Genomic DNA, 12,964 nt, shown 5'->3' with positions numbered 1-12,964 from the left:
CCAGATCCGAAACACACCTGGAATCCTAGCAGCAGGGTGGGGCTGCTGACATGGCCTGAGCCATGACCATGACCAGCAAGATGAAGAGAAGACCAGCCAGTAAATCAGAAATAGAAGGATAGGCTTGCCTCCTAATGATAGATATTTACCCTTTAGTAACAACAGTGAGACTTTATTTTTGCTTTGTTTATTTCCAACCTTTATTTTTATGAAATATTACACTTGAGGAAAGGCATGTAGAACAAATGTATAGTACAATGAATAATTATAAGGCAAACATCCATGTACTCATCACCGAGGTCATGAAATAGACCACTGCCAACACCCCCATCCCTACCAGATTACAGCCTCCTTTAGAGGCAGCCAGCAGCTGGATTTTTATAATAATCACTTCCTTGCTTTTCTTTATAGTTTTATCAACTATGAATCACACGGAAAGTCTTAAATTAGGACTTTCTCATGTAAATGCCAAGACTGAAGACCACAAAGGAGAGCCTCTTTAATGTGGATCCTCATCTTCTTGAGTAAATTTTGGCAGGCCCTGGGGAGGTGGCGGTGGATTTGCAGTCTTCGGCTTTTGACAGAGAATGCAGCTTGGAGGCTCCTCTCATTCATTATGTTTAAGGCACCTGAAGAGCACCGTGAGGGGCACAAAAATGCACCCAGAATGGAGTGCCCCCCCACCTCGGAGAGTCCAGGAGGGCAGAGAAAGCATGGATAAACACGACACAATAGGGTGAGGGCCTGAAGAACTAAGGGAGATTGGAAGATACAGACATCAGTTTTCAGCCAGAAGTAGAGCAGGCTTTGTGGAAGAAGCAGCAGTGTGCTCACTCATGCATTATTTATCAAACATTTTGAGGGGCTGGCAGTGTGCCAGGAAATTAAGTAAAAGGATACAAAAAATAATAAGATAAGATCCTTGCCTGCTCATGGCGTAATGGTTTAGTTAGCGCAGATACAAATGATTTTCATACAGTGTGCTTTAACTACAAAGTGTAAGAGGAATGATTGGTTGCCTGGGGTTGTAGGGGAGGGTTTAAGACCTGAGGTCAATGGTAATCCTTGAAGGAGAGAAGAAGAGTTTGGCAGACAGGGAGGGGAACCGCTGAATCTGCAGAAGCACAGAGGTGAGAAGGCACACAAGGTCAGTGTTGGCAAAAGGTACAGTTCATGGTGGGAAGGAGAGTGGGACTTGATAGGTAGGATGGATGAACAGGAAAGGTGTTCTAGGCAAGGGGAACAGCATGAGCAAGGGCATGGAGGCAAGAAATCATCATACCTAGTACATAAGATACTAGATAACTCAGTCTTGCTTCAGTACACACACATAAGGTGTATGATTGACGGTGTGATGGTTAATTTTATTTATTTATTTATTTATTNATCCCCACAAGTGCCCTCCTCCATGCCCATCACCCCCCTTCCCCTCCACCCCATACCCATCAGTCCTCAGTTTGTTCTCAACATTCAAGAGGCTCTTATGGTTTGTTTCCCTCTCTCTCCCCCCCTATCTTCCCCCTTCTTCTCCCCCATGGTCCTCTGTGAAGTTCCTCCTAACCCTCCTATACGTGCAAACATATGGTAACTGTCCTTCTCTGCCTGACTTATTTCGCTCAGCGTAACACCTTCAAGTTCCATCCATGTTGCTACACATGGCCAGATTTCATTCTTTCTCATTGCCATGTAGTATTCCATCGTATAGATAAACCACATCTTCTTGATCCATTTGTCTGTTGATGGACACTTAGGCTCTTTCCATGATTTGGTTATTGTTGACAGTGCTGCTATGAACATTGGGGTACATGTGCCCCTATGCATCAGCACTCCCGTATCCCTTGGGTAAATTCCTAGCAGTGCTATTGCTGGGTCATAGGGGAGTTCTACTGTTAATTTTTTGAGGAACCTCCACACTGTTTTCCAGAGGGGCTGCATCAGTTTACATTCCCACCAACAGTGTAGGAGGGTGCCCATTTCTCCACATCCTCACCAGCATCTAGAGTCTTCTGATTTGCTCATTTTAGCCACTCTGACTGGCGTGAGGTGGTATCTCAGTGTGGTTTTGATTTGCATTTCCCTGATGAAGAGGGATGCTGAGCATCGTTTCATGTGTCTGTTGGCCGTGTGATGGTTAATTTTAAATGTCAACTTGACTGGGTCATGGAGTCCCCGATACTTGGTTGAATATTATTCTGTGTCAGTGTGTTTTGGGCTAAGGTTAACATTTGAATTGGTAGATTGCCCTCCTTAATGTGGTGGGCCTGATCCAATCAGTTGAAGGCCTGGCTAGAATAAAAAGGCTGACCCTTCCTCAAGTAAGAGAGATTTTTCCTGGCTTTAAATTCAAACACTGGCTTTTCTTGGGTCTTGAGTCTGCGAGCTGTTGGACTGTCCCGGAAACATCAGTTATTGTTCTCAGGCCTGAGGACTTGGATTGGACCCACACCATCAGTTCTCTTGCGTCTCAGCTTGTTGACTCATCCTACAACCAACTCATCCTATCAAGTTAATTCCTTAGAATAAACCTTTTTAGATACACAGATATAGACCAATATAGATCAATCTCTCTCTCCCTCTTCCTCTCCCCCCACCGCCACCCTGCTTCTCCTGCTGGGTCTGTTCCTCTGGACAACCCTGACTAATACAGAAGGGAAAGGGAAATAACTTTGGAAAGGCAAGTTGGTGCCAGATCACAGAGGACACAGAACGCCTGGCCACAGAACTTTGAATTTTATTTTGAGGGCAAAGGAAAAAACACGGGGTTCCTGAGCCAGAAAGTGACTTAAAAGGAGCTGAGATCTAGGAAGGCAAGAAGGTTGTGCTGTATAAAATGAATTAAAACAGAGATTGTCAAAAGGAAGCATCTAGAGATTGGATATTAACTTTGTGGGTGTAGGACTTATGCTGCAGAAATGTCGGGAGCCCCTGGGCGTACAAGGGTGCAGGGGTCCAAAGCAGATAGAGGCACTGGAGGCCCCGAAACAGGTGGGAACTGGAGATGATTTCAGTGGTACTAATGGGATTTCTGAATAGCTGGAATTTTGGAAATGGGGATGGGAATAGGGGATAGAGGAGGTAGGGGTTCGGGAATCCTCTAGAAGATGGTGTCAGGTACCACACCAGGGTGGACAAAGGGGGTGAGGGGTGCAGACAGAATCTTGCAGTTCCAAGTGACAGAAACCTACCCAACTCGGCTCAAGCAGCAGAGGGAATTTGTTGGCTAATGTGACTGAAAATTGAAGTAAGACTAGATCCAAGGGCTCGAACGGTGCCACTGGGACTTGGCTTCACTGTCTCTGTCTCTCTGCTCTCTTTCCCCCCCTCTTTTGTGGTCTCGTTCTCAGGCAGTTTCTCGCCTTGCAGTGGGAAGATGGTTGCCGACAGTGCCATGGTTACATCCCGCCCTCAGCAGAGAGATTCATCAACTGGACCGCTCTGACCAAAGTCCCAGAATTGAATCTCACTGTTTCTCATTGGGTCATATGCCTGTCCCTGAAATGCTGCTAAAGTTCTCTGATTGGCTAAGCCTGGGTCATGTGTCTCTCCCCACAACTAGGGGTAGGGTCATCTCCTCTGGAGCCACACGGATTTGAGAATCGGGGGAGGGGCTGCTGCAGAAATGGAGGTGCTGTTGCCAGAAGAAGGAGGAATGGACATTGGGATGGTAGCCACAGGGGAAGGGAGACCGGAGACCCCCAGGCTGCTCGTCTTATTAGTGTGAGGCGGCTGTAGCCAGAGTGGAGGTAGGGAGGAGGCTCTAGGAGGCTGGGGTCTAGGCTGGCAGCAAGGAAGGGATAGACTGGGGTCCAGTAGTAACACTACTGCCTTTTTGGGGCCGTGGAAAGGTTGGGGAGGGCCATTTTGACAAAAATCTGACACACAAAAGACAAAGTGCTAAGTGAGTTCTTGTCCTCAGAATAAAGGCAGGAAAAGCCAAGCAGTTGGGTGACACCCCATCAAGATATTGCTGCCCATGGAAAGGGCAGACATTGTCTGGAGACATTCATGGGACTGTGAGACGGGATGAAGGAAAGGTCACTGCCAACTAGCCTTGCAGAGGGAGAAAACACAACCAGTTTTCCTCAAGTTTAAGAAACTAAGCTTATGCATTTACCAACAGTCAAAAAGTTACAGTAGCCCCAAATGACCTAAATCCCAATAGTAGATTAATTAGATATATATCGTAATACCCTTACAGTAGAATACAGCCTTTAAAAATGATGTTTCATTTGTGATGGAAAGATATTCACAACGTAGTTTTGAAAGAAAAAGGCAGAGTACAATCTGTTTTTGTGCAATAAATGTGTACGCATCCCTCTCCCTCTCTATCTATCTGGAAATATGTACACCAAAATGTTAATAGTTTGTATCAGGAGGGACAGGACTACAGCTGAAGCTTATTTCTTCTGATTTCTCTTTAATAATCTGCTGGGCAGTATGATAGTGAAGTGATCAATTAGAGCCAGTCTCTTGGGTCCAAGTCCCACCGTCTGCCACTGCCTAGCTTGGCAACCTTGGGCAAATCCCTTAACAGTTCTGAGCCTCAGTTTATGCTTCAGTAAATGGGGGTAATTGTTCTTTTTTTTTTTTTAAATGTTTACTTATTTTTGAGAAAGAGAGAAAGAGAGAGAGAGAGCGAGAGCAAGGGAGCATGAGCGGGGAGAGGAGCAGGTAGAGAGGGAGACACAGAATCCGAAGCAGGCTCCAGGCTCTGAGCTGTCAGCACAGAGCCCCAGCTGCAAGGTCATGACCTGAGCTCAAGTCGGATGCCCAACGACTGAGCCACTCAGGCATCCCTGGGGGTAATAGTTCTTAATTCATAGAGTAGTTGTGGGTATTTCATTAACTACTATTACCATACCTATAGTCAAAAGTCTAGTTATCCTTCTTGTGCAACTGAAAAGCTCAAAAGAAAATATGAGTATTATATCAGATGTATTGGAAATAGGCTTCCTTCTTGCCCAAATAGCTGTGGTGGTTACCAATCAATGAACTATTATTAACATAAGCGATTTTCCTGTAACACTGGGAGACATCTGAGACTAAGAGAGTTCCTCTTCTCCTGCAGCTTGCACACTAGCAGGGAAGACAGATGACGGACAGGTGCTGCGAGGATAGGGTGATCAGGGAGGCGGTGACATTCAAGGGCTGAGAGGCAGCCACGGGAAACAGTGAGTTCGAGGCCTTGCGGCAGGAAGGAAGTCCCGAAAGCAAAAGACTGTCGATGTGGCTGGAGCGAGGTGTAGGCAGAGAAGTGCGGCATGCCACGGAGGACTCGATGCAGACCTGGGAGGGACGTTTGTCAGGGGACCACACAGGGAAGACATTGCCCCTCGGGCAAGCCATAGCCTACGTCTTTTTTGCAACATAGAAATAATACTTTGCTTCACAAGGTTGAAAAGATCAAAAGCATTGCCAGTGGCAGCGCTTTGCAAACGACCATTACAAACACAACCATCGGAGAAAGAGAGGAAAAGCTTAGCAGGGAGCCAGCAGCCAGCCAGCCGCGCTGGCCCGCGCGTGCGCGGTAATCTACCCGAGCCGGGGCGGGGGATGAATGCAGGCCCCGCCTCCAACCGCTCGGCCGGGGCTCGCCTCCGGGTCCCTCCCACTTCCGCGGGCACCCAACCCTGCGTCGCCTGCGTGCTGACGTCAGGCGCGTGCCCCTGTCCGGCAGCTGAGGAGACCCCGCGCAGTGCTGCCAACGCCCCGGCGGAGAAGCTGCGGTGAGTGCGGGGCCCGAGGCTCCCCGCGGGAGCGGCTCCCCCACTGTCCCTTCCCCTCGCGCGCCCCCCGGCCTCTCCTCGTCTGCGGGGATACCCCGCCTTCTGGGATCCCGGGAGCTCTGGGAGCGCGGGGCGCGGGGAGGGGTGCTCGGCTCGCGCGGCGCCGTCCGGGCGAGCGCGGGTCCGGGTTCTGCCCGGGAGCAGANGTAGCTGTTTCCCTAGGTTCCTTTATTCCGGCCTTAGGTTGAGTTCCTAGCACCATTTCCGTTTGCTTCTCCAACTCTCCCTGCTTATTCAGCTGAAGCTTCCCTTTCAGGGAGTTACCTAACCACCTCTCGAAACTGTCGTTCTGCCGCTTGCTTAATTCCTCTTCTTGGGGTGAAATTTTCTTTGTTCGTTTGTTTTTTCCTCCCCTTTAAGTCTAGGAGAAATGCAGTGTGGAGGATTACGTCATCGCAATATAAGGGGTGAGAGTTTTAACTCCTACAAGACAGGGATTCACCGAATGAAGGCAGCGTTTTGCAGCCTCGGTTGGGGCACTCGCGGGCACATCCTGCCTGCTCCCCAGCGCATCATATTCACGGATGGTGCTTTGAAACCTCTTGGGCGTCTCCGAGGCCTCTGAAAGCCTGGAAGGTTTGAAACCTCAAGATTAGCTTGTGGCAGAGAGGAAAGCGTAAGACAATACCTACAGCCACTCCTGTAGACAGTAACTTTGAAGATCCTCTTAGAGTCGGAATGAAGTGATTCGTGGGAGCTTTTCTTTGGTCCAGAATGACTTCCAGGCTGTTGAACTTCTCCCGCAGGACTTAACTGATGCACAGTATAGACCTGAGCTGGCTCACGTGCGCTTTTTGTGGCAAGGGTGTGGTGGGAAGAGAATCAGTTCGTTTTACGCCTTAACCTTTGCTTGCCAGACAATTAAAATTTGTAACTAAAAAAGAATTTTGGATTTGTAACCAGAAACGCTTAAGTAACAGTTTCAGACCTTGGGGCTCCCAGTATTTTTCCCCCAGAATATTAGGTACATCCCCCAGCTGTCCGTCTTTCATGGACTTACAGAGATACAGCACAGAAAAATGTTAACATTGTGAAGCAGATGAGATCTCATTGTGTAATGGATTGTTATAAGGGTAGTTCTTGTTGGAACAAGTACTTTCCTATTGTTTCTTGTGTGTAGAGAGAACATTGCTTGTTAAGAAACACTTAAAAGAAGTGGTAGGTTTAAATCAATTTTCTGTGTTGTGTAGGTAGGTGTTGGGCAGAGGATGGGATAGGTACTGAACTTGGATCTTAAGAAATACATTTGTCATAGTGTGGTATCTTGTTTTAAAAACCCTTTCTGCTGCTTTATTTCTTGAGAATTCTACGTTTAAGAAGTTTAAGTATACATACAGCAGTTTGCATCTTTCCTTTTAAAATATAGCAAAATAGGGGCACCTGGGTGGCTCAGTCGGTTGGACGTCTGACTTTGGCTCAGGTCATGATCCATGATCTCACGGTCCGTGGGTGCCTGGGTGTGAGCCCCCCATTGGGCTCTGTGCTAACAGCTCGAACCTGGAGCCTGCTTCAGAGTCTGTCTCCCCCTTCCTGCCCCTCCCCCACTGCCTCTCTTGTCTCTCTCTCAAAATAAAGACCTAAAAACAATAAATAAAATATAACAAAATAGTTTGCATTTACAGTTTTTAGACTGAGGCAAAGAGATGAGAGATGGATAGTTAACTGAGTATTAAAAATGAGCTGTTTTCCAGTAATTTCTTCAAGAAATTAGTTATCACATCCTCTTAATATGTTTTTCTATACTAATCAAAACTCATACCCAGCTAAACTTAATTTTTTTGGGTATCTAAGCCATTGTTACAGCTAGGGTATCAAACGTCAGTGAAATTCCTAAAGCCCAACAAGACCAAATCTTGATGATTTTTTTCTTTAATTTCAAGATTTATTTTCTTTTATTCAGATACTTTTCCACTTTGAACTTTATGGTCTATTAGAAAAGTACTTCTAGTTATTTTTAAGATGGTTACACCAATAAAATGTTTTGATCCAAAAGCTGTCACATTTGGAAAACTTTGAAATACAACCTATTGTGTGTCTGGGAGTAGTATTTATAGGCGTTCTTGGAAGTAAAAGTCAGATTGTACTTTTATTTGCAGATATATTTTAGATCCATTCATTTAGTGTTTTTAGGGTCTTTTTGAGAGGTCTATATGGGTTTCCTCTGTGGGGAAAGGAGGGATTATTATTTTGTTAATTTACGTCCAATAAATAGTTTCACATGTCTTCCTATATTAAAGGGCTTCACTCTAGCCTTTTGTGGTAATACTTTATTCAGTGTTCTCTTTCTTTTTTTTTTTTTTAATTTTTAATGTTTTATTTCACAGAGAGAGAGAGAGAGAGAGACAGAGACAGCGACAGCGTGAGCAGGGGAGGGTCAGAGAGAGAGGGAGGCACAGAAACTGAAACAGGCTCCAGGCTCTGAGCTAGCTGTCAGCACAGAGCCCGACGTGGGGCTTGAACCCACAAACCGTGAGACCATGACCTGAGCTGAAGTTGGACGCTTAACCGACTGAGCCAAACAGGTGCCCAGTCAGTGTTCTCTTTCAAACCTCTTAGTGCCCCCCAGTAAAATGTAAGTGATATGAGGGCAGGATTTGACCTGACATGGTCACCCCTGCATCCCTGGCGCCTAGGATAGTGCCAGATATATACTAGATCTCAAGAAATGTTTGTAAAATAAATTACTTCAGGATGTCTGAGGGTCAACATTTTCTCTTTCTGCATATTCCATAGGCTTGTTTACTGTGTTTCCTGAGACTTGTGCTTGGTCGGCCATATCTGGACTCGGGCCCATTGAAGTGATTACTAATCTGCTCTTGCTTGATTTTATCCATCTGTTTAATCCAGTGTCTTCTGCAGCTGCACTGTGTGGACTGTTGACCATTGCTTAGAAAGCTTTTGCTGATGACCAGTTCTTATTCTTCTAAAAAATTATTTAGACTTTAATGATTGCTTTTTTCCTCTATTTCTTTTGTTTGCAACAGCAGCTTATTTTTGCCACTTTTTCCACTCGGCTCAACAGTATCAAATTCCTGGTCATGTTGTGCTTTGTCCCTTACCAGTTTCTACTTTTAGTTACTTATCCTTTCAGTCCAAAATATATTTGCTAAAGCAATTTTCATTACTTGTTATTTCAGCTATGTCTGCTACTGCTGCTATTCTAAGTCCTGGATAGCAAAAGTCTTCACTGGTTGCCCCTGGGACATTGGTCTCAAATACTTGTTGTGTGAAGTGAAAGCAGGTGGTTTTGTTGTTGTTTGTTTATTTTTTAATTTAAAATTTTTTTCTAAGGTTTTTAAGTAATCGCCACGCATAGCATGAGGCTTGAACTCACAACCCCAAGATGAAGAGTTGCATACTTTATTGACTAAGCCAGTCAGGAGCCCCATGAAACCAGGGGTTTTCCTCTAAAAAAATATTTAAGAGAAATATTCTCAAACATTTAGCTATAATGCTAAAGTCCAGAACATTTTCTAATAAAGGAAAAAATTATATATTGTTAAGTCCTGGGATTCACCAATAATTGGCTGTCACTTCTGTTCCTCCCTCTGTTCTTTAACACTTGCATTGTTTTTTCCAAAAGTAAGCCATTTTGATTTGCCATCTTAATTCTGTTCCTGTGTCTTGAGTGCTGTACTGCTGGTATTATAATTAAAGGTGTAGATTCTGGAACCAGACTGCCTGGGTTCAAATCCTGGCATTTATTATCTATGTGCAATCTAAGCAATGTCTTTGTGACTCAGGTTTACCGTCTGTAAGACAGGGGCCAGTCATAGTCACTACCTCACAGCATTGTTATGAGAATCAAATCAGTTAATCTCTGTGAAGTACTTAAGAATTCACTGGCACTTATTGAGTGTTCTGTAGGTGCTTTTGTTATTATTACAGCCTCTCTTAGGTCCCCACGTTTGAGAACTGAGTTTTCCCCCAAATCAGTATTTTAACAACCATCCTTCCCCTGGGTTAATCTAATGAAACCATAAAAATTATTATTTTTTTAAATGTTTATTTTGAGAGAAAGAGAGAGTGCACATGTGTGCATGCACAAAGGGGGAAGGGCAGAGAGGAAGAATCCCAAGCAGGCTAGGCTATGTGCTAATAGCATATACGGGGCTCAGTCTCATGAATTATGAGATCATGACCTGAGCCGAAATCAAGAGGTGGTCGCTCAGCTGACTGAGCCACACAGGCTCCTCCAAACCATAAAAATTATTATTATTTTTTAAAATTTTTATTTATTTCTGAGAGAGAAAGAGAGAGAGCCAGCCAGCCAGCCAGCGTGAGCAGGGGAGGGTCAGAGAAGGAGACAGAATCTGAAGCAGGCTCCGGGCTCTGAGCTGTCAGCACAGAGCCCGATGCAGGGCTTGAACCCACGAACTGTGAGATCATGACCTGAGCTGAAGTTGGATGTTCAACTGACTGAGCCACCCAGGCGCCCCCCCAAACTATAAAAATTATTAAATGAAGTGGGGACTGTTGCTTGCTTTAAGTTTTTGTCCACTATCTTAATCAGTTTTAAATAAATAAGGGTATAAAGTTAAATACAGTGTTTGGACTATGAACCAGCAGCATAAGATCACCTTGGAGCTCCATCCCAGTCTTACTGAATCACAATCTACTTTTTAACAAGATACCCACGTGATTTTTATTAACATTAAAGTTTGAAGCATCCTCTTTAGGACTGGTAGAGTGGTATCTTAAGGGATTTCAGAAACAGTGTAGGATGCTTTATTTCTATTCCCCGCCCCCCCCTTAAGTATAAATTGGTTGGTTTTATTATTTTTAAAAATCTTTTTAAGTTTACTTATTCATTTTGAGAGAGACAGACAGAATGAGTGGGGAAGGGCAGTGAGAGAGGGAGAGAGAAAATCTCAAGAAGGCTCTGCGCTGTCAGCACAGAACCTGAAGTGGGGCTTGAACTCAATAAACCCGTTAGATCATGACCTGAGCTGAAACCAAGAGTCAGATGCTTATCCACTGAGCCACCCAGGGGCCCCTGGTTTCTTTTATTCATTTTTAGTGTGTTTTTTTTTTTTGGTAAATTTCTGAGAGAGAGACAGCATGAGCAGGGGAGGGTCAGAAAGAGAGGGAGACACAGAATCTGAAACAGGCTCCAGGCTCTGAGCTAGCTGTCAGCACAGAGCCCAACGCAGGGCTCTAACCCACGAACCGTGAGATCATGACCTGAGCTGAAGTCGGACACCCAGCTAACTGAGCCACCCAGGTGCCCCACTTCTATTCATTTTTAAAGTTTATTTATTTTGAGAGAGAGAGAGTGAGCGAGCGAGCGAGCGCACGCGCGCCCCAGCGAGAGTGGGGCAGAGAGAGGGAGAGAAAATTCAGGCAGGCTCCACGCTCAGGATGAAGCCCGACTAGGGGCTCAATTCCACAACCGTGACCTGAATTGAGATGAAGAGTTGGATGGGATGCCTAACTGACTGGACCACCTAGGGACCCCTAAACTGGTTTTTTTTTAGGCAGGATCATAATCTTGAGAGTGATTGAAACCTGTTTCGCTTTTGAAGAAATTAGTTTCTTGCCTGTAGAATCACCTCATTTCTGTGCTCACAGTCAACAGTTTAAAGTTTTTAAGTGCCCACTTGCAAATAACTAATCTTAAATTCTAGTTTAGTATATCAGTTACACATTTGAACTCAATGTTTTATTGAAAGCATTGTAATGAAGAGCATATGATCAGGATAATTCATATAATTGTTGATTATGAAAACAGTTTAAATGCAAAGTTGGCAATTAGCTGGTCAGATGTAACAAATATTTTCTTTACTAAAATGAACCATATCTTTAATCTTAAGGGAAAATATTAATATCTAAAATCTAGTCTTACTTAGCTGGGATCCTGAAAAAAATTAGTGCTTTTTTTTAAAGGACTTGATTGAATTTTTCTCTAGTAACTTAAACTATTTGCTGTAGGAGAAATTCACCAGTACTACCGTTGTGTAGTATATGCTTTGCAGTAGTGTTTCCTAGTTCTTTTCAAATCAAGGCAGACGTAGAAAAGTATTTGTACACCACACGGAATTGAATGGCTGAGGCTGCTCTTGACTGGCTAGGTATGCTGCATACCCCAGGGAGCTGGGGGAGGGTAGGGTGCAGGGTCAGGCACACCTGTGTCCATTCTGTTTCAGGTGGCAGTATTAAGCCAGCTACTGTTGGATGGTAAGCCACAGCCATCCTTTTCAGCTAAACAGATGATCACTGTTTGCTATTTCTTGTGGAAACAGAAGAGCTTGAGAACAGACCAAATGAAGAGCAAATGAAACCAGGGGGAGAGATAGAGGTAGACTACAAGAATGCTGTGTTAATTTGTGTTAAGGGGCAGGAGAAGAAGATGGGCTGTAGAAGAAAGCATAAGCAGGATTTCAGCTACAGTCTGTTTGTTTTGTTGATAGGCAGTTTAAGAATATTTGTTATTTTGGTTTGATGAGGAATGGGAAGTAATTTAATAAAGTTTCTTAGTAAGTAATCGTTGTGATTTCAGGGATTTTGATTATACAACTTCACTGTAACAGCTAGTATTTATTTCTCAGCTCTGTTATTTGAGAGGGCTTGATTTTCGAATCTTCTGAAATGGAATTAAACCATCTATATATCACTAATTAATTTTCCTGAAACCATATTTTTATTGTGGGGTTTAAGATTAACATGTTTTAAATAAACTATTAGATTTTAGGATGTAAATTTTCATTTATCAGATAACTCGGAAAAAATGAATTCCTGTGAATATTAGAGTCTGGGGTTTAAATCAATACCTAATACCTTACTCGTTTCAGAAAGTGTCCAGATAGTATAAATAGTACACAATAGAAGCTATGGAAATGTTTGAATTATTTTAGGTCATGTTATTTAGAAATAGGGGTAGGGGATAATTTTAATTTTAAGAGTAGTTGCTTATGCTGTTTTCTAGTGTGTTTCAGAATACCTGAGAGATGTTTCCAGTAAGGGTGGCATCCAGCTGGAAACCTAGCTATATCCCCATCTTGGAAATTCGTCATGTATTTAAAGGTTCAGAGAAGTTAGCTGGGAGTCTGTTTAATTCAGTGTTTCTTAAACATGTGTGATGAGAGCCTTTTTTTTCTCCCTCCTCCCATGAAACATCCTTTTAAAGTTTTGAGAAAATGAACTGGGAGATTTGGTGTCTGGTGATTTATTATTCTCTA

At 43.9% G+C, this 12,964-nt stretch overlaps 1 protein-coding gene across 2 annotated transcripts in view; it reads left to right on the top strand.

The window, feature by feature from the left end:
* Positions 1 to 5,631: 5,631 nt before the first annotated feature.
* Positions 5,632 to 12,964, top strand: part of CDC42 (cell division cycle 42) — a 50,304-nt gene continuing 42,971 nt past the window's right edge. For both annotated transcript variants that reach the window (XM_077775484.1, XM_077775486.1), the window contains exon 1: positions 5,632 to 5,726. The gene's annotated coding sequence lies outside the window, so the exon portion shown is untranslated. The remainder of the gene's footprint in view (positions 5,727 to 12,964) is intronic.

The sequence above is a fragment of the Crocuta crocuta genome, unplaced genomic scaffold (genome assembly GCF_008692635.1).
Source record: "Crocuta crocuta isolate KB4526 unplaced genomic scaffold, BGI_CrCroc_1.0 scaffold127, whole genome shotgun sequence".
In the NCBI taxonomy this organism is placed as follows: domain Eukaryota; kingdom Metazoa; phylum Chordata; class Mammalia; order Carnivora; family Hyaenidae; genus Crocuta; species Crocuta crocuta.
The sequence above is the reverse complement of the archived record's forward strand: the minus strand, read 5'-3'. Positions and strand labels throughout refer to the sequence as shown.